The sequence below is a fragment of the Puma concolor genome, chromosome F2 (assembly GCF_028749965.1).
Source record: "Puma concolor isolate L17-30 chromosome F2, mPumCon1.1.hap2, whole genome shotgun sequence".
Classification (NCBI taxonomy): Eukaryota; Metazoa; Chordata; class Mammalia; order Carnivora; family Felidae; genus Puma; species Puma concolor.
The window spans coordinates 64,292,332-64,314,019 of record NC_141684.1 but is presented as its reverse complement, the minus strand read 5'-3'; positions in this window follow the sequence as shown (position 1 = coordinate 64,314,019).

Here is a 21,688-nt window from a genome sequence, read left to right as displayed (position 1 = left end):
GGAGTCCTAGAAAGATGAACTTGTTATAGACGAGGAGGGATATGGTCTGGTTTGTGATCATGTTAGTAATAGGATTGTCAAAACTGAAGTAACAGAAGGGCCATTTAAGCATTAGGGGTGGTGAGGGGAGTATATTTTTAAAATGATTATGAGACAAAATTGACAGCATTTAATAAATAGTTGAATGTAAAGGTAAAGAAGAATGAACATTTGAATTTGTATTCAATGTTTTAAGTTGAAATGATTGATGGATGGTGTTACAACTAACAAAGAAAAGAAATACTCTTGAGTTGAATTGTGATAATAATTTCAATTCTCTTAACATTGAACATGGGATGCCTTTGGAAATTTGTTGAGAGCTGTTTCAATCAAGGTCACAAACCAAAATATGTAGTGTACTTTAAATGAAAAATGCTTGAATAGACTTAACAAAACTATTCACAAAGTTATGAGTAGCGTTAGAGGAAATCAGTAAGAAATGATGGGACATTCTAAGTCTAGAAATCAGAAGTAAGGCTCCAACCACTGCCAGGCTTGAAAGGATAAGGGAAGGGAATAGTTTCCAACTTAATGAAACCATTAGCTGTAGCCATGGACAAGAGCAGTGGCCATCAGTACAGGAAGACAGTCACTAACCACCTGCTGACTGAGAGGAAGGGCACAAAGGGATGAATATATCCACCTCTCTTCTGCTCCCCCACAATCCTCTGCCACTGGCTTTCATTGTCCAAACACAAATGGACATCAGAGAACAAGGGAGTCTGTCCATGTGTCCACAAAGGTATGCCTCCTGGGGCCCATACCAGGGTAGGGAGAGGGGAGGGTGGAGATCCAGAGTTCTGGAGACTATCCTCCAAAGAGAATAGTCTAGAATATTCTAGATCAGAAGGATATTTAATCTAGAGATTACATTTAGGGATTTATCACTGTGTAGGTTATAATTGAAACAATAAAACAGAGGTGATGCCCATTTCACAGATTAGAAAAATTAATTCATAAAGTTATAAATTGTAATTATAGTGTATAATATAATAATTATAATGTATAATATAATTCGTAAAGTCATTTGCCTCAAGTCTATCAACTAAAAAGCACTCTGATCTTCTGGATCTTAGTCCATTTTCTTTTTTTTTTTCTTTTTTTTGTTTATTTATTTATTTATGTATTTATTTATTTATTTTAATATATGAAGTTTATTGTCAAATTGGTTTCCATACAACACCCAGTGCTCATCCCAAAAGGTGCCCTCCTCAATACCCATCGCCCACCCTCCCCTCCCTCCCACCCCCCATCAACCCTCAGTTTGTTCTCAGTTTTTAAGAGTCTCTTATGCTTTGGCTCTCTTCCACTCTAACCTCTTTTTTTTTTTCCTTCCCCTCCCCCATGGGTTTCTGTTAAGTTTCTCAGGATCCACATAAGAGTGAAACCATATGGTATCTGTCTTTCTCTGTATGGCTTATTTCACTTAGCATCACACTCTCCAGTTCCATCCATGTTGCTACAAAGGGCCATATTTCATTCTTTCTCATTGCCATATAGTACTCCATTGTGTATATAAACCACAATTTCTTTATCCATTCATCAGTTGATGGACATTTAGGCTCTTTCCATAATTTGGCTGTTGTTGAGAGTGTTGCTATAAACATTGGGGTACAAGTGCCCCTATGCATCAGTACTCCTGTATCCCTTGGGTAAATTCCTAGCAGTGCTATTGCTGGGTCATAGGGTAGGTCTATTTTTAATTTTTTGAGGGACCTCCACACTGTTTTCCAGAGTGGCTGCACCAATTTGCACTCCCACCAACAGTGCAAGAGGGTTCCCATTTCTCCATCTTTTCTTTTTTTTTTTTAAGTTTATTCATTTATTTTGAGAGAGAGCGTGAGCAGGTGAGGGGCAGAGAAGTTGGGAGAGAGGGAATCCCAAGCAGACTCCTCATGGTTAGTGCGGAGCCCGATAAGGGGCTCAAACTCACAAACCATGAGATGGTGACCTGAGCCAAAACCAAGAATGGAGCACTTAATGGATGGAGCCAGCTAGGTGCCCAGATCCTAGTCCACTTTCTCTCTCTTTTTTTTACACTAGTAATCTGACCCTAGAGATGATAATAGGCATTGACCATCCAACTCAGTGATGTAATCTTTTGTATTATACATTAGAATTTTTTTTCTCCTCTATCCCAGTCTTCATGGTTCAGATGGAGCTGAGCCTCTGTCCTACCTTCAGAGTGGAGGACGTGTCCCAGACTTGGCTAATTAGAATATTCCATTTCTCTGGACATGGTGAGTGATTCAGGGACTGCCATATGTCCCAAATTATCCCAGTCAGAATAAATGGCTGGCAATGTTGGCAAAGAGGCTTTCTCCTGAGATTGCTAAGGTTTTAAGACATGAGCCAAGAGTTGCTAATGGCCTCTTCTGCCACCACTGGGGAAAATCTAAGATTAGAACCAATACACTTATCAAAAAAGAAGAAAAAAGCAGACGACAGAAAGTTTCTACAGCCTGCCATCCATAAAGCCAGTTTAACCTCTGGCCTTCACAGTGATCAAAAGAAAAAAAATGTAAATGTCAGTTACCATTTGATGCTAATGTCGGTTTGAGTTTGTTTCTGTCACTTGCAAATGAAAGAATGCAGGTTAATGTATTCATGTTGACTTTCATAAGTGTATAGAATTGATTTCAAATTTTTATTTGAACTGGATCGTTGAAGATCTTCTGTCAATCCAAAAATATACAAGTTGTTAGTTTTTAAGAGCTTGCCATTAATGAGTGAGAACTATGATGATGACCCACAAGGAGAAGTCCACATACAAGTCTGAACCTAAATGAGCCATTCCTAAACTTCTGGGCCCTTTATTCAGGCAAATTTCATAATAGAAAAGAAAACAAAGGTGGGGGGGGAGTATCCTTATAGAAAATATACACTTTAAAATGTGTTGGGGCGCCTGGGTGGCGCAGTCGGTTGAGCGTCCGACTTCAGCCAGGTCACGATCTCGCGGTCCGTGAGTTCGAGCCCCGCGTCAGGCTCTGGGCTGATGGCTCGGAGCCTGGAGCCTGTTTCCGATTCTGTGTCTCCCTCTCTCTCTGCCCCTCCCCCGTTCATGCTCTGTCTCTCTCTGTCCCAAAAATAAATAAGAAACGTTGAAAAAAAAAATTAAAAAATAAAACGTGGATAAATATCTCCATTTTATTGTCATGCTTTTATTTTGGCAAATCATCACTAGGAATCTCAAAGCCTAAACAATGTGAAGCAAAGCAAAAAATGGGATAATAAAAATTTTATATCATTAAATATTACTTACAGAATATTTAAAAATTCAGACAAACTAATGGCTCTCAGATTTCCATTTGCTTTTCTGTTTATCAAAATGCAAATGGGGCCGAATTGCTGACACATCGTATTGTATAATTTATTAGTTTATATGTAGAAATAATTCATGATATTCCAAATTGAAATATAATGCCTGATATAGCAGTTCTCACGACGGCAAAATCGCTCTAGGTTACAGAAATGTCGTTTCAATTTGCAGTGCAAGGTTATTTTAACATTATAAAAATAGAATTTAATTAAATTCAGGTAGAATTATTTCCAACATATGTATGAGATGATTTCAAGATTTGGGGGAGGGGGATAAAACAAATATTTCTTCAAAGATGTTTTCTTCCAGCCCTAATGGTGACAACATTAAGTCTGCCCTCTGCAAATGGTGTCATGTGGTCCTCACCAGAAGAGGCCCCTTACTTTGTGGCTGCCATTGGTCCAAGGCAGGGCTGGCTTCCTCCCTTTCACACCAATTTTCTGGTTTGAGTGCACGTGCTCTGAGGCGTATAAACCGCTTTACTTCCCTTATTAAGACATTGACATCAGCGTCCCTGGAGCACTGAAGAAAGACTTCAGCATTGAAATGAACCACCCTTGGGGTTTAATGTTCTTGTCATGTAGGGTTTCTTCTTTTCTTTCTTGTGTCCTTTTTTTCCTTTCTTTTTATTTGGATAAAGACTATAACAGCAGGGAATATACAGACCCTGAAATCGCTAGAAAATGAAATGTTTCCGCAGCACTGAGATGCATTTAGTGCTAAGACAGAAATTTAGGTCCTTCTATTGTTCTTTTGTAAGGAGTAGTTTAAAAAAAAAAAAACACAGATGAAATAGAAATAATTTCAGAGGGAAGGGAGAGCCCCATGCTTCAGGACACACTGCTCTCTTATCATTTTCAGGGTGTTTGGTGATAAAAGAAAGTGAAGAAAAAGAGAAATTTTCCTAATCAGAGTTCCATCAGCCGAATGTATAAACTAGAGATAATGAAAATGGTCAGTCTTGGGCTCATTAAAGTGACTTCAAAAGGAGAGATTTCAGAATCAGCGGCACAGAGCACCCATTGCCAGATTCATTGTTGATTGTTTCTTGCAACTTCTTATTTTATGTAGTTATCTCTATTTTCTTCCTCTGTGGCATAGCTTCATAATATGTACATACATAAAAACAGTTGTATATTCATGCATGTAGTTGTGTCTTCCTTCTTGCTTTAGTCTCTGAGGTTAGATTGCTGATAGGTCATTGTTCTGGAAACATCACATTCAAAAGAGATGCAGAGGTTTTCAATTTTTAAAAAAAGCAATGAACAGTTCAATGAACATATAACTTTTAATCTAAAAAATAAGAAATAATAAGCTATGCCTTTTATACATGTATTCTTTTCATTGTTAAAAAGTTCTTTATTTTATATTTTTCAGATGATAATGGTATTATGTGACTGTCATAAACAATTGAAATAATATAATACACATATGTAGAAATGTGAAAATAAGCTCCCAGAAACTCCTACCTCCCATTTCATCCACATACCACCATCTCATTCCACTGAGTTAACCAATGCAATGTTTTTGGATAGATTCTTTCATGCTACTAAGTTCATTGATCCTATATGGGCATATATGTGGGGACTTGGAGAATGATTTTAATGAAATATAGTCATCACTTTTTTGCAAATTGCTCTTTCCATTTTGAAGATGCCATAGAAATTAATGTAAGATTTATATTATATATTTTTAAACCTTTCATTACATAAAATTTTAAACATATACAAAGCAGACAGATTAGTACCATTAACATTTATCATTCACCTTGAACAGTAATCAACTGAAGAAGAATGTATTTTTTACTTTTTAAAAAAATTGTATTTGAGAAAGAGAGAAAGAGCATGAGTAGGGGAGAGGGGCAGAGGGGCAGAGAGAGAGAGAGAGAGAGAGAGAGAGAGCAGGCTCCACACTCAGCATGGATCCCGACCCGGGGCTTGATTCCACAACTGTGGGAGGTTGACCTGAACTGAAATCAAGAGTGGGACACTCAACAGACTGAGCCACCCAAATAATTTTTTTTTAATTGAGAGAAAGAGTGGGTGCAAGTGAGGGTGCATAGGGGTGGATAGAGAGAGGGAGACAGAGAGAGAGAAGCAAGGGTCATCGGAGACAGGGCTGGTGCTCACCATATGCGGGGCTCTAACTCAAACCATGAGATCATGACCTGAGGCGAATCAGATGCTTAACCAGCTGAGCCACCCAGGCGCCCAAGAATAACATTTTTTAACCTCATTCTCTTTTATCAGTTATATTGAAGCAAATTTAGACATAATATGACTCCATCCATACGTGTTTAAAATATATCTCTAAAGGATGATTTCTTTAACATAAACATAATATTTCTAAACAATCTAAAAAAATAATATATAGGTTTCAAATTTCCATAGTTTTCTCAAAATGCATTCTTTTTCTTGTTCATTGGTTGCTTTGTTTGAAATAGGATCCAAATAAGACCTAAATGTTCCAATACATCAATATGTTCCTTATGTCTTTTTTGATCTATAAGCTTCCTTCTCTCTCCTTCCGTCTCTATCTCTGTGATTTATTTGGGGGTAAAAAAGGCAGGTTGTTAGTCTTGCAAACGAGTTTCTCACAACCTGGATTTTTGTGGCACGGGTACCTCAGAGGTAAGATTGTGTACTTCCCCAGGAGGCACACATCTGGTGGTCTCTTTTTGTGATATGAGCAATCATCAATGACTATTACCTACTTCCATTGATTCGTTAATGGTTACTAAATTGTTATCGTCTGATGATATCATTTCTTCTTGATTTATGACCTGAAATGCTTCCATTTAAAAAGAAAAGCCTCTCACCAACAACTGGATGGTTCTGAGGAGTAAATCACACAGGAAAGAGAGGACAAATTCTTAACACTAACCTTTTATTTAAGCTTCTTATATACTCCAGAGATTATCAATGATTTCAAAATATCAATATGAATTTATGGATTCAAGCATATTTGGTATGTCTTAGTCCATATTTGGTATGTACTTACTATCCTTCGTGATGTTTAAATTGTTACATCTTTTGCCACTTCACAGCCTTTGGGGCACAACTCTGGTAGTCGCTGATAATTATTTTACCCTCAAAGGACAAAAACACACCAGGTATGGATTATGTGTTACCTACCACAGATCCGGAATTATCCATTTCGCCAAAAGTCCCTGCTTCACCCTCATGGGAAATGCTGGTTAAAATGACACATTTTTAAGGAATAGGTTACCATCTATGTGTTACTGGATCAAATGACCTGTACGTCTTTATTTTTAATAGATAATCAGAACACCAAAAGTATAGTAATAGTTACTCATTGCTACTATGTCTGTTATTGCCCCTAACCTTTCTTCTAGCCTAGTATATAAGTCTAGGAAATTTAATATTGCCCATGAATAACCTTACATATAGAAATTATATGTACGATTCTGATATCAATTCTATTGTGTGGTTTTTTTCACACCACGAAGCAATTAGCTCAATTCTCACACTATCTGGATGAAGATTGCATCAGATCACAAGACGCACCTGCTTCAGACACCAATCAAAAAGTCCAGATTGTCACTCCATGCTTCTGACTGCCTGGCTTTAGATGACAGCTTCCAAAGACTTCCTTCTCAGATTCAATTAACGTGGTGGAGCAGTTCACAGAACTCAGAGAAACGTTTTACTTACTAGATTGTCAGGTTATTACAAAAAGATATAACTAACAAGTTGTCAGACGTAAGAGACGCATAGAACAAGGTATGTGGGAAGGGGCACAGAGCTTCCCAGCTTTCTAAGCACACCACACTCCCCAAATCTCCACGTATTCACCAATTCAGAAACTCTCTGAAACTTGTCATTTGGGGCTTTTATGGAGGCTTCCATACCTGGGCATGGCTGATTAAATCATCAGTCTTTGACAGATGATTCAACCTCCAGCCTCTCTCCTCTCCCAAAAGGAGGGGAGAATTGAAACTTCCAATCTGCAATCACGTGGTTGGTTCCCCTGGCAACCAGCCCCAAGCTAAGATACTTTCAAAAGGTCACCTCATTAACATAAACTCAGGTGTGGTCCAAATGGGTTTGTTATGAATATCGAGACACATTTACCTCTCTCATCAGGATATTCCAAAGGTTTTAGGAGTTCTGTGACAGGAATGAGGATGAAGGCCAAATACATATTTCTTATTATAAATCACAGTATCACAACTGTCAGAACTAACAAATGAATTCAGGAAAGTTGTAAGATACAAAACCAATATACAAAAAACAGTTGTGTTTTTATACATTAACGAGAAACTATCAGAAAGGGAAATTAAGAAAACAATCTCAGTTTAACACCATCTAAGAAATAATATACCTAGGACTAAATTTAACCAAGGAGATGGAAAATGTGTACACTGAAAACTATAAAACATTAATTAAAGAAATTGAAGAAGACAAAAATAAATGAAAAGATATTCCATGTTCACGGATTGAAAGAATTCATACTGTAAAAATGTTAATACTATCCAAAGCAACCTGTAGATTCAATGCAATGCCTAGCAGAATTCCAGTGGCATTTTTCACAGAAATAGAAAAAAAAATCCTAAAATGTTTATGGAACCACAAAAGACTCTAAATAATACCCAAAGCAGTCTTGAGAAAGAAGAATAAAGCTGGAAGCCTCACACTTCCTGATAACAAATCTATAGTGATCAGAACAGTATGGTTTGGGCATAAAAACATACACACAGTTCAATGGAACAGGATAGGCATCCCAGAAATAAATCCATGCACGTAAGGTCAAATAATTTTTGACAAAAGAGCCACGAATATACAATAAGGAATAAAGGATCATCTCTTCCGTAAATAATGTTGAGAAAACTGGATATCCACGTGAAAAGAATGAAACCAGACCCCTTTTTTACACAATACACAAAAGTCAGCTCAAAATGGATTAAAGACTTGAACATAAGATCTGAAACTACAAAACTGCTAGAAGAAAATATAGGAATATGCTTCTTGACATTAGTCTTGGCAGTGATGTTTTTGGACTTGATACCAAAAGCAAGGGCAACAAAAGCAAAAACAAGTAAACGGGACAATTTCAAACTAAAAGCTTCTGTGCAGCAAAGGAAATCATCAAGAAAATGAAGAGGCAACCTACAGAATATGGGAGAATCCTACTGGAGAAAGTATTTGCAAACCACATATATAATAGGGTATTAATACCCAAAATATAAGGAACTTATAACAATAGCAAAAAAAAAAAATCCAATGAAAAATGAAGAACATGAGTAGACATTTCTCCAAAGGAAAGATATAAATGGCTAACAGGTACATGAAAAGGTGATCCACATCACTCATCATCAAGGAAGTGCAAATCAAAAGCACCTCACGCACGTTAGGGTGTCTATTATCAAAAAGACAAGAGATAACAAGTGTTGGCAAAGCATGCGGTAAAAAAGGAATTGTTGCGCACTGCTGGTGGGAATGTCACCTGGCACGGCCACTAGCGGAAACGGTATGAAGATTCATCAACAAACTAAAAATAGAACAACCGTATGATCCAGCAATGCCATTTCTGAGTATATATCCAAAGGAAACAAAATCGCTCTCTCAAAGATATCTGTACTCTCATGTTCATTACAGCATTGTTTACACTAGCCAACTTATAGAAACAACCTCAGTGTCATCAGCAGATGAGTGAATGAAGAAAACATGAATATGTGAACGAACAAAATATATATACGTACAATGGAATATTATTCAGCTTTTAAAAAGAAGGACATCCTGTTTTTCGTAACAACACAGATGAAACTGAAGGGCATTAGTCTAAGTGAAATAAGCCAAAGACAAATATTGCATTGTATCACCTACATGTAGAAGCTTTAAAAACAAACAAAACAGTGATCTCATAAAAATAGAGAGTAATGGTGGTCGCCAGAGGCTAAGGCACGGGAAAACAGGGAGAGGCTGGTAAAAGGGTATACACTTCCTTTCAGCTGTAAGGTGAATAAGGTCTGAGGATCTAACATATAACTCAGAGACTAAAACTGCTCATAGTGCATTCTTTTTTTCACCAATTTTATTAAGATGTAATTGACCTGTAACTTACTTTAAAGTGTGCGACGTAATAATTTGGTTGTGTACAAATCGAGAAATCATTACTACAATAAGTTTAGTTAACATCCAGCACCTCACATAGCTACCATGTCTTTCCTTGTGATGAGAACTTTGAAGATCTGCTCTCTTAGCAAATCTCAAATATACAATGCAGTATTATAATCGCCATGTTGTACACTACAGCCTCAGAACATACTTCTCTTCTAAGTGGAAATTTGTTATTTTGCTCACCCTCCCCACCCTGCCCCTCTGGCAACAACCAATCTGGTCTCTGTATCTGGAAGTTCATGTTTTTTTAGATCCCATCTATAAGTGAGATCATGTAGCATTTGTCTTTCTCGGATAATACTGTATTATATAATAGAAATTTGCTAAAATATGAAAACTTAAATGTTCTCGGGGCACCTGGGTGGCTCAGTCGGTTAAGCGTCCGACTTCGGCTCAGGTCATCATTTCACAGTCTGTGAGTTCGAGCCCGGCGTCGGGCTCTGTGCTGACAGCTCAGAGCCTGGAGCCTGCTTCAGATTCTGTGTCTCCCTCTCTCTCTGCCCCTCCCCCGTTCATGCTCTGTCTCTCTTGGTCTCAAAAATAAATAAATGTTAAAAAAAAAATTTTTTTTTAAAACTTAAATGTTCTCGCACACACAGAAAAGGTATAGATGTGAGGTGATAAGTGTGTTAATTAACTCAATGATGGGCGTTCTTTTCACAATCTATGCATATATCAAATTGTCACGTTGTATACTGTATTATCATTTTCACTTCTCAATCATATATCAACAAAGGTGAAAAATAAAATAGAATCCAGCCCTTTGAGCAGCAAATAAAAAAAAAATTATAAGCAAACAATTCCTTCAAACTTTTAAAGAAAAGTATTTCCTAACTAGAACACCATCTTGGGCCAAAATATAGATCAAGTCAGAGAGCTAATAAAGACATTTTCAGACCAACTGTAGCAGGATTCTCACACTGAGAGTCGTGACACCCAGGCTTTTCTTTCTAGGAAGCAACTTTATTCGTTCCGGCACTGCTCAGTTGGGTTTGTACCCAAAGAACTGAGCCCTGAATGCCACGTGGTGTAGTATTTTTATATATTTTCTACTTCTTTGTCTCCCATATATGGTAACACACACACAAACATGCAGTCTGATCAAGCGGTCTCATGTTACAAGGTCACGAGGGATGTTGTCAGGTACGCGCATAGCCAGGTTACCTTGAGGTTTTTTGCTTTTTGTTTTGTTTCGTTGTTTCGTTCCTTAGGTAGGGTACCCTACCACAAAACAAGTTCTCAAAAACTTTACCATGTCTTTACCCTTTCTCTGAAAACTACTGGAGGATACACTCCAGAAAAATGAGGGTGTAAAACAAGAAAAAAGAAGAAATGAAATTTAGGAGAAAGGAGACCACGCACTGAAGAGAGGGGCAGGAATCACAAGACATGGAGAGGGATACTCAGGACGGAAGCTCTGACCTGGCACATAGTCAAGCAGACCACACATACTCAGCTCAGAAGGCTCTGGAGGGGATTTCCACAAGAAGATAAAAATGAGAGAACTGCTGAGCGGCACGAAGGTTCAGGACTAGGTTCACACCCTCGTGCCTTTCCTGTATCACTGAGTCCTCTAGATACCAGATTATTAATTCCATACCATGAAATTAATGACTGGCATTGGGGTTACATTATTGATAAGGACAAAAAAAATGAGGCAAATGGAAACAAGACTGTTGGTTATCTTGAGAGAAAACAAAACATGCTGACAGGAAAAGTAAGAATTACTAGTACAAGGCTCTGCTGTGAATAGCATTTACATCGACGTCACCATGGTAATTTAAACACTGAATGTTGATGTAAGCAAAGTTGCGATCCAACAAGGTTGGGAGGCTGAAGCGGTGCAAAGAATATATGTGTATGGGGGCAGCGTGGGTAGATGTAGGTAGATAAAGGAGGTATAGCTTCATCGTCTATAGGGAGAGCCAACGAATACCTAAGCTGGAAGTCAGAACCAGCAAGAATATCATGGAATTCAGAGATGGGGGGTTGATTTTAAAAGCAGCTAAAAGGGGTGCCTGAGTGGCTCAGTCCGTTGAGTGTTCGAATTCAAGTCAGGTCATGATCTTGAGGTTTGTGAGTTCAAGCCCCACATGGGGCTGACTGATGTCAGCCCAAAGCCTGCTTCAGATCCTCTGTCCTCCTCTCTCGGCCCCTCCCCCGTTGGTGCTGTATATCTTAAAAATAAATAAACGTTTTTTTAAGTAAAATAAAATCAGCTAAAAGAAAGAGAAGAGAAATCTGGGAAGAAAAGTCTGGGGGAGTTCAAAGAGAATTGCTATTTTTTATACGATAACTCATACAACCATCTAACTCTTTAATAGAGTTAAAAGATATCATCATTGTGATAAAAGAAAAAGAAATTTTACTATTTTATGAAAATAGCCTCACTAAACTGCATTTTAAAATTGTGATTTCCCAAGTGAGGTAACACTTCTTCAGAGCTTACCTCCATCATTTATTTCCTCATGGAATCTTTTTATCACTGACGGGGGTTTCCCTATCTTCATTAAAGACAAATCAGAATTAGCATAAGTATCCATTTATTTATTCAGTCAATAAATATCTATTGAGGCATCTTTGTCTTAAAGGTCCTCATGACACCTCAGGGGAACACTAAGCCAAAATTCCTTGGCCGCTATAGAAAAAGAACACAGAAAGTGCTATCGGAGTGCAGGACAGGGATTGACCTGCCTGGGCGTGTCTCACAAGGCTTCATTCAATGTAATGAGTGTTATGGAGTACATCTTTGTTCAGATCACTCTCCTCGGGGTTATAGGAAACGTAAACATTTCCCAAAAGGATAGGAATAAGGATAAGGTCTTATACTCATGATGCACAAGATATGAGGAGGAGTAAGGTAAGCACTCGTATACAAATTCAGAGAATGGGGTTCCCGGATGGCTCAGTCTGTTGAGCTTCCGACTTTGGCTCCGTCCATGATCCCATGGTTCATGAGTTCGAGCTCCACGCGGATCAGGCTGTCTGCTGTCAGCAAAGCCCACTTCAGATCCTCTGTCTCCCTCTCTCTCTGCCCCTCCCCCCTCTCAAAAATCAATAAACATTTGGAAACAATTTAGAAAGTGATTATAGAGAGTTGGGGCAAAGAGATGATCTGTCCCATTGAATGACAGAAGAACATTTGCTTTACCTGTTCACTGACTGTTTCAGTCATTCATCTGTGATTACTGAGTGCCAACCATACCCCGGACACTGGCTAGGTAATGCGTACACAAAGGTATACCTAAGCGTAGGTGAGGGAACAGATCAGAGAAATGAGAAGAGCCCAGGAAGGGAGGCATATAGGAGGGAGCGGGGTAGGGAAAGGGCAGGGATGAGAGGAGAGGAAAACAGGAAGGCAAGTCATAAGAATGAAGGAAGGAAGGATAGGCTGTTTGATCATTCTGCCCTTCCTGACTTATTTTTCCCAATGCCCTGTAATCTCTAAATTATTCACTGCTTGCTTTTAGGCATTTTTAAAGTATTTAAAAAGAACATTTCAAATTCTTTTTTTTTAAATGTTTCTATTATTTATTTTCGAGAGAGAGACAGAGTGTGAGCAGAGTGATGGGGATGGGAGGGGTTGCAGAGAGAGAGAGAGAGAGAGAGAGAGAGAGAATCCAAAGCAGGCTCTAAGCTCTGAACTATTAGCACAGAGCCCCACAGGGGGCTCGAACCCATGAACTGTGAGATCATGACCTGAGCCAAAGTCAGACAACCTACTGAGCCACCCAGACGCCCCTCAAGGTACACTTTAAAGTCTTCTGCTACCCCCACATCCCTCAAGGACCCCCCCACTAGGCAGCGACACACTATCAAAATGCAGCTACCAAGTTCCCCAGAAATAATCCGGGAGACTTCTCTTTGGGTTAAATCCCTTATTTCCTTTGTTTTGACTTTACTGACCCAACTGTAAGGAGGACAGATAATACCAGGTTGTGGAGCTCTTCAAATCCCACACAGAGTTGTGCTGGAGTTCCCTATCATATGATTCTATGAAACTCTACTGTTTGGTCCATTTAAGCATGAGCCTGGTGGGAAGCGCGGGCATAGTTATCTTTAAACTCATCTTTTATTGCTGCTTTTCCCATATCTTAATCGTCTGGGAATCAGCAAAGGCTTAGACAAAATGTAGAGGCTCATGCTGGCTCTCATATTCTCTCTGTTTAGTTCAACCAATCTGATGATTTTCCAAAAGCTTTCTAGGCAAGCTTGCTGTGGTTTCGGGCATGCGCACTCCTCAGGGGGCATCCGCAGAGACCTACCTGCTTAGAGCAGGAAGTATTGAAAACCTGAATCTAGCGGGTGGCAGTAGGGATGGAGGGGCGCAGGTCGATATAAAGACCATTTGAAGGAATGACCAAAATGCTTACTAACTGAAGCGCCTGGATAAAAGAAAATGCTAAGTATTAAGACGGCTGCAACCTTTCCGAGGTGTATTGGCCTGCTGCGCACCTTTAATACTCCCTCCTGGCTCCTGGGTTTGGGATTCCACATGCTCAGATGAGCAGAGGACAGGGCCCTGGAGAAGAGCCACAGACAGGGGATGTTTTCCGGGAGGAACTTTGAATATGTTGAATACAAATGGTGGGAAAGCTGGAAATACCCATCTCCAAGGTCAGGAGACACTTGAGGACCACAAATACAAGCTAGATGGTTGCCGGCTTCCGAGAAAGGAAGGACAGAAACAGCAGGTGTTGTCCAGCAGCGAAGTTTGGGAAAAGCACTTCCTTTTAACATGGGAGAATCCAGGAAAATTTTAAGATCTGATGATCAGTAGGATCAAATAAGAAAAATTGTTTTAAAAAATGAAGACAGTTGGGTTTCACAGGAAATACGTAAAGTTTTTAGAACCTTCTTTTATCTTGGTCTCTCTGTCTTAATCTCTTTGTCTCTGTTTGTCTCCCAGCCTGGGTTTTTGTTTGTTTGTTCGTTTGTTTGTTTGTTTGTTTTCCCATTTCTGCTTCTTCCCCTCTTCTTTAATTTTTTTTTTTATTTTGGTATGATATACATAACAAAATTCACCATTTTAACTATTTTAAAGTATACAACTTAATGGCATTAACTACATTCATAATGGGCAACTATTATCACCATGTAATTCCAGAACATTTTTATCAGTCCACAAAGTAACCCCATGTCCATGAAGCAAAAACCAGAAGCAGTCACTCTCCATGACCCCATCTCTCCTGGCAATTACTAACCTTCTTTCTGTCTCTATGGATTTGTCTCTTCTGGATATTTTATGTCTATGGAAGCATAGAATTTGTGGTCTTTTATATCTGATTTATTTTACTTAGCACAATGTTTTTAAGATTCATGCATGTTTTAGTATACATCAATACTTCATTCTTTTTTTATGGTCAATTAATACTGTGTTGTGTGGATATACCATGTTTCATTTGCCCATTCGATAAATTGGTGGACATTTGGGTCATTTCCACCTTTTGGATATTATGTATAATGCTGCTCTGAATATTTGTGTACAAGTTTTTGTATATATGTCTTCATTTCTCTTGGGTATATACCTAAGAATGGAATTGCCAGGTTGTATGCTATTCCTAAATTTAACTTATTAAAAAACCACCAAACTGTCTTCCATTCATTAGTGGGTGCACCACTTTACATTTTTGCCAACAATGTGTGAGGGTTCCAGTTTTTTTATATCCTCACCAATTCTTATTTTTGTTTCGTTTTTTTAGTTTGTTACTGTAGGGGATGTGAAGTGCTGTGTCACTGTGGTTTTGATTTGCATTTGCATGATAACTAATGACATTGAGCATCTTTTCATATGTTTGTTGGACAACTGCATATCTCCTTTGGAGAAATGTCTATTCATGTCCTTTGCCCATTTGTAAATTGGGTTGTTTGATTTTTTTGTTGTTGAGTTATAGGAGTTCTTTATATATTCAGGAGACTAAACCCCCTCCCCACCCTTAAACTAGGCTCTGAAAGAAAAGTGAAATTTAACTTGGTAAAGAGTCAGAGAAGATCTTTCTGGGCAAAGAGTACAGTGCATAGATCTGCTGTTTTAGCCTGTTCAGACTGCCATAACAAAATACTGTACATTGAGTGACTTACACAACAGAAATTTATTTTCTCATGGTTATCTTTAAATTCATGTTTTGTTGCTGCTTTTCCCATATCTTAATCATCTGGGAATCCGCAAAGGCTTAGACAGGATGTAGAGGTTCATGCTGGCTCTCACATTCTCTCTGTTTAGTTCAACCAATTTGATGATCTTCCAAAGCCTTTCTAGGCAAGCTTGCTGTGGTTTCGAGCTGGAAGTTTGAATGCACGGTGCCAACATGGTCAGGTTCTGATGAGAGCTCTCTTCCTGGCTTCCAGATGGCCACCTTCTCTGTGTCCTCCCATGGCAGAGAGAGAGAGAGATAGAGCGAGAGACAGAGAGAGCGCGCACATGCACGTAAGCAAGAGACCTCTGGCATCTCTTCTTATAAGGGCACTAATCCCACCATGGGGGTTATAATCTGGAGACTTTATCTAAACCTAATTAACCTCCAAAGACCCCATCTTCAAATACCATCACTTTGGAGGTTAGAGCTTCAACATATGAATTTTGGGGTAGGCAAACATGACATTCATAGCACCTGTAAAGGCTCTGTTGGGGAAAGAGGCATGGGGAATGAGGCACGGAGGGTATATCTCTGCTGCTGGATCCCAGGAAGCCCTGAAGAGGCTAGTCCTGTGAGGCTGGTGCAGCAGCTGGAGAACCAGATTATGAAGACCAACACTTCTCAATCTTAATGTGCCCAGGAAGCACCCAGGGTCTCGTAAAAAGGAGGACTCTGATTCAGTAGGTCTAGGAGGAGATAAAGATTCTGCATTTCTAAGTTCCCAAGTGATACTGATGTATCAGCAAGGATATAAAGCCCCAAGGAGCCTGCTAAATTATTGTATTATTTTTTTAAAAAGAGAGTAGTGAGATAAACTGTGTTTTTTTTACTGTTTATTTTTGAGAGAGAGAGAGACAGAGCATGAGCAGGGAAGGAGCAGAGAGAGGGAGACAGAATCTGAAGCAGGTTCCAGGCTCTGAGCTGTCATCTCAGAGCTCATTGTGGGACTTGAACCCAAAAACCTCGAGATCATGACCTGAAATGAAGTCAGACCCTTAACTGACTGAGCCACCCAGGAGCCCCTGAATTGTGAGTTATTTCAAAGATGACTCTTTACTAAAGAACAACTCTTCACTACTTCAGTGGAAAATGTATTGGAATGGGGCAAAGGAATGGGGAAAGAGTTAATAATTGAGTTGATCATGGTGAAATAAATAAGATCTATATATTCATATGACAAAATGTTCTATCAATGTTAACAGCAACGGGTATGAAGATATTTTCATGACACAGAAGAGTGTTTGTGATACAAAACTAAATAAAAAAGCAGAAACCAAAATTATGTATGCAAATTGGTTTCATCTTTGTAAGACAATGTGTGTAAGAGAAAGCAAATGTACCCAGTTGTTAACAGTGCCTCCCTGGAGGTTGGATGATGGGTGATTTTTATTCTTTATTTACATTTTTCTCTGTATCATTTTTCTACCATTTTCATTATATTTTATTTGTTTCAATTGCTTTCTAAACAACAACCGAATGTTATTAAAGTAATCAAAGACGAACATTTCTCTCCATGAATCTTGAATAAACCTCTACAGAACTCAGCTCTAATACAGTAAATAGGAATGCTGGGAGAATTCATTTCCTGGCCCTTCTTAAGGTGCCATGCTGTTGCTGGTTGTCAATTTCACACATGCTATTTCTATCCATTCAGAGCTGACAGCTTGGATTTTCCCCTCCATTGTAATAGCTGTTCTCTCTTCTGGCTTCCCCAGGCTTGCATTTGGTAACCTTTGCCCTTTTATTTGGTACAAGCCAAAATGCCATCTTTGGAGAACTAATGTACCAGAGAAAATGGTAGCACGAAGCCACATAACCTACTGTTCTTTTCCTTTCTGTTTGTAAAGGTTATTATTAGAGCTTATTTTAGAGAATTTCAAATCCATTCAAAGTATCATGGGTTTAAATTTTTCTAATGGAAGCAAAGCTTTTGATGTTTGGGTTTAGAAAGCTGCCTAGCCTCTTTAGAGTTCAAATTTTCATACATTGGCACAATTGATCAAAGACTTTATTTTTAAGACAGAGAGAAAAGGCAATTTACCTATAGTTGTTTTGTATTCTTAACATTATTATTATATTCCTTTTTTTTTCCAGAACCATCTTCCTGTTTGAAGATCTACTTTTTTACTAACATATATTGGCTTCACCTTCTTTTTGATCAGCCTGAGAAGCCATCTGGAAACAATTGAGAGTGACGTCACAAATCCAGCATTATGATTTCAATATAGGATCAAAGAATAGGAAGAAAAAAATCGAGGAATGGAGAAGCTTGATTTAACCTTTAAGCACAAATATCTAAACAGTAGAAAGAGGCAAGAAAACATGACAAGATGAAAGAATTACTGATGGGCATTAAAGTAAGGGCACTTTGTTTACCTGAGGTTCAATTTAGTTAATATGCTGGCATCCATTTTTATATTTATTGTGGGAAAAGAGGAAAAACAGTCATCCAGGGTGAGTCTGACAAGCGATATACCACAGTTAAAAAGACTTTGTAGCCTTGGGCTTGGCAGAGTGTCCTGAAGCTAAATGTAGACAACTACAGAAAAATCTTAAACGGGGGTTAAAGGTCATAAGCACGAACAATAGACCTGAAATTTGGAGGAATTCATACTCTACTGAAGAATTCCTAGACCACTCATGAAAATAACAGATTGTCCAGTCACCAGAAAAAAACTTAAATTAAAACTAAAACTAAGCCACACCTGAAGAGTAAGCAAATGATTAGAAAGGAGGGATTTCAGGAATTTGAAAGGGTGAGAATCTAGAATCTAATGTAAATGACCCTGAAATTACCACTAACATAGGAAGTCTCTAGAAACTGAACTCTCAGAACCTGAGTGACAGTTTGCTCTTAAGAATATTAGCTCATTCTGGACAGAAATGTATGTTTCTGGCTGACCAGAGCAGTTGATCTCCTATGTACAGATTTCAGTCAGAAGCTAAAGGAGATGAATGAATGTCAACAAGGCGGTGAGTCTTGCAGGATGTGAGGACTTTTCTTTAGAAAAATCAGAGAGCAGTAGCTCTAAAATTCTTCTGCTATTCAAATTAACAGTCCTGCATTTTCCAGGATACATTTCCAAATACATTGTATTTGTAGATCTTTGTAATATCACCTTGAACACAAAGGTGTTTATTTAAAACATCCTTGAATGCTATCTAATTTTAATATCTATTTAATATCTTTGCAAAATATCTTTACCAATACATTTGGTCATTCCTTCAAACAGTCATTACAGAATTGTGTGTTCCAATTTAGGCTTAGAAAATATGGCCACTGTACTAGTTCCTAAACTTGCTTGGGCCACCAGCTATGCCCAAAGAGGTTTTCCTTTAAATTGGTTATTGTTATTCTTATCACCATAGAAGTCATTCAAATATTATATTGAAGGCATTTTTACGTAATATATTTATTTCCAACCCTTGATTTTCTTGTTATTCTTCCTTATTTAATACAGTATGTGCCAAATGAAGCACCAATAGAATCTTCTTTTTTAAAGTAAAAATACAAATGGGCATACCTATGGAAAAACTAATGTTTAAAAAGAACATACATAAAACTGAATTCTACTGTCCTTAATTTGATGGGAAAATTTTTTAAACACTCAGGAAAGACAGATATATGTCTTCTGTGCCCCATTCCCATACCAACAAAAATTCATAAGCAGATCACTGCAATCTTCTTTTGAACCTGATCAAGCTTTCGAATCCTTCTTAATACAATATTCCAGGAGCCACTAGCAACTAATTGGAGCTTGCACTTGAGTGCAAAAAGCATTGGCCTATCTGTCTTTAGATGAAGAACATTTCACTTCTGTTGATTATTTCGGGGAAGGGTATATGTGATTTTATATATAAATGGAATGATTTTATATTTCTGTTTAAAATATTAAAACAATTAAAACATACAGAGAATGCATTCTTAATTTATAAATGTTCCATTTGTAGGTTGTTTAAAACTCATAACCCATGAAAACAATAGTTGGGAGTGGGAAAATAGGAAAGAAGGAAAGTAGTAAGAGTATGTTTTACCACCCAATCACCCAGAGTATCTACCCAGGTAATTCAGAGTTAAATCCAATCTATATTAGGTTGAGGTTTCTATGTGAATCCAAGAACAATGGAAAAACACATCTCTGTACAAAAACTTGTATACAAATGTTCAGAGCAGCATTATGCATAAGAACCAAAGGTGGAAACTATCCAACTATCCATCAACCAATGAATGATCAAATAAACTGTGGTATATCCATACAATGCCATATTAAGTATTGGATTTAAGGAATGGAGTACTGACATATTCTGCCATATGGCTGAACCTTGAAAACATTATGCTAAGTGAAATAAGCCAGTCACAAAAGACCACATATTCTGTGGCTCCATTTATAAAAAAAATCTCCAAAAGACACAAATCCATAGAGATAGAAAGTAGTGATTGCCAGATGCTGGGAGAGGGAGAGTGGGGAGGGACTGTTAATGGGTATGGAGTTTCTTTTGTGGGTGATGAAAGTGTTCTAACATTATTGTTATGATGGCTGCACGACTCTCTGAATATATTAAATATCTTTAAGGTATACATTTCAAGAGAGTGAAGTATACGGTATGTGGATTATATTTTAACGAAGTTGTTATTTTTAAAAATTCTGTTGGGGGCACCTGTGTGGCTCAACCAATTGAGTCTCCAACTTCTAGTCAGTTCATAATTTCACAGTTGGTGAGTTTAAGCCCCACATCGGGCTTGCTGCTGTCAGTGCAAAGCCCACTTTGGATCTTCTGTCCCCCTCTCTCTTCCCCTCCTCTGCTTGCACAAGTGCTCTCTCTCTTTCTCAAAAATATTTTTTTTTAATTCTGTTGGAAAAAGATGCAGAGAACCAAATTGTGACTCATTCAACTTCTAGGTAAGTTTCTAAGGAGCTTCCTATAATAAAAACAAGATTGTCTAAAAATGTCTGTAAGTCAACATTAGTTAGAAAGGTATCTTTGGTGTCTTCTGTTAAGGAATGGAGACAAAAAAAGAGTATCAGCAAATGAATTTTGTAGTAGGGTAGGTGGCAAATTAACTTTCACTCTAAAAATTAAGGGAAATAGCCAAACAAATCTGCACCCAGTGTTCTCAGGTTTTCTCTAGAGATAAATGAAAATAAATCCAGTTTGAGGATTCTGATCACTTACATTTGTGTTTCACTATTTTTTTTTTTTAATTTTAGAGAGAGAAAGAGAGAGAGAACTGGGAGAGAGGCAGAGAGAGAACCCCAAATAGGCTCCACGCTTAGTGCGGAGCCCCACATGGGGCTCAATCCCACCACCCTGGGATCATGACCTGAGCTGAAATCAAGAGTTGGACGCTCAACCGATGGAGCCACTCAGGCACCCCTGTGCTTCACTAAGTTTAGATTTTCAAAGTACTTTATTATAATTCCTAATGGCAAAATTATCTACCAGCAGGACCAACCCAAGTAATCTATGAGCTTATAAAGCAATGGACCTTCCCTCTCCCTTGCAGACACACATACATAATAATATCTAATGTTGAGACCTCCCACTTCTGTATTAGAATATATTTTTTGTCTTGCAAATCGACCCTAGAGATTCATTTTAACCTGACTTTATCTATATGTGTGTAGCAGATTACTGTAAATCATCTATCTATTCATTAATGCAAAGTTCCTAAAGATTCTTTCATAATTTTTTTGTTTGTTTGTTTTTTAGAGAAAGATAGAGAGGGGGAGGGAGAGAAGAAGAGAGAGAGAATCTGAAGCAGGCTCCATATTTAGCATGGAGCCCAATGCGGAACTCTACCCCCTGACCCTGGGATCATGACCTGAGCTGAAATGAGGGGTCAGTTGCTGAACCGAATGAGCCACCCAGGCACCCCTCTTTCATAATCTTATCACTACTTTTGTTCTAATTATTAGGCAGAGTGAAAAATATTACCCATAGTAGTTCAAAACAAAAACGCAAAAACCTCCTCAGAAACAAAAAAAGTCTCATCCCAATCGGCAGATAAATGCAAACACTGAGAAACAAAGAGCTAACTAGTTTTACGGTGA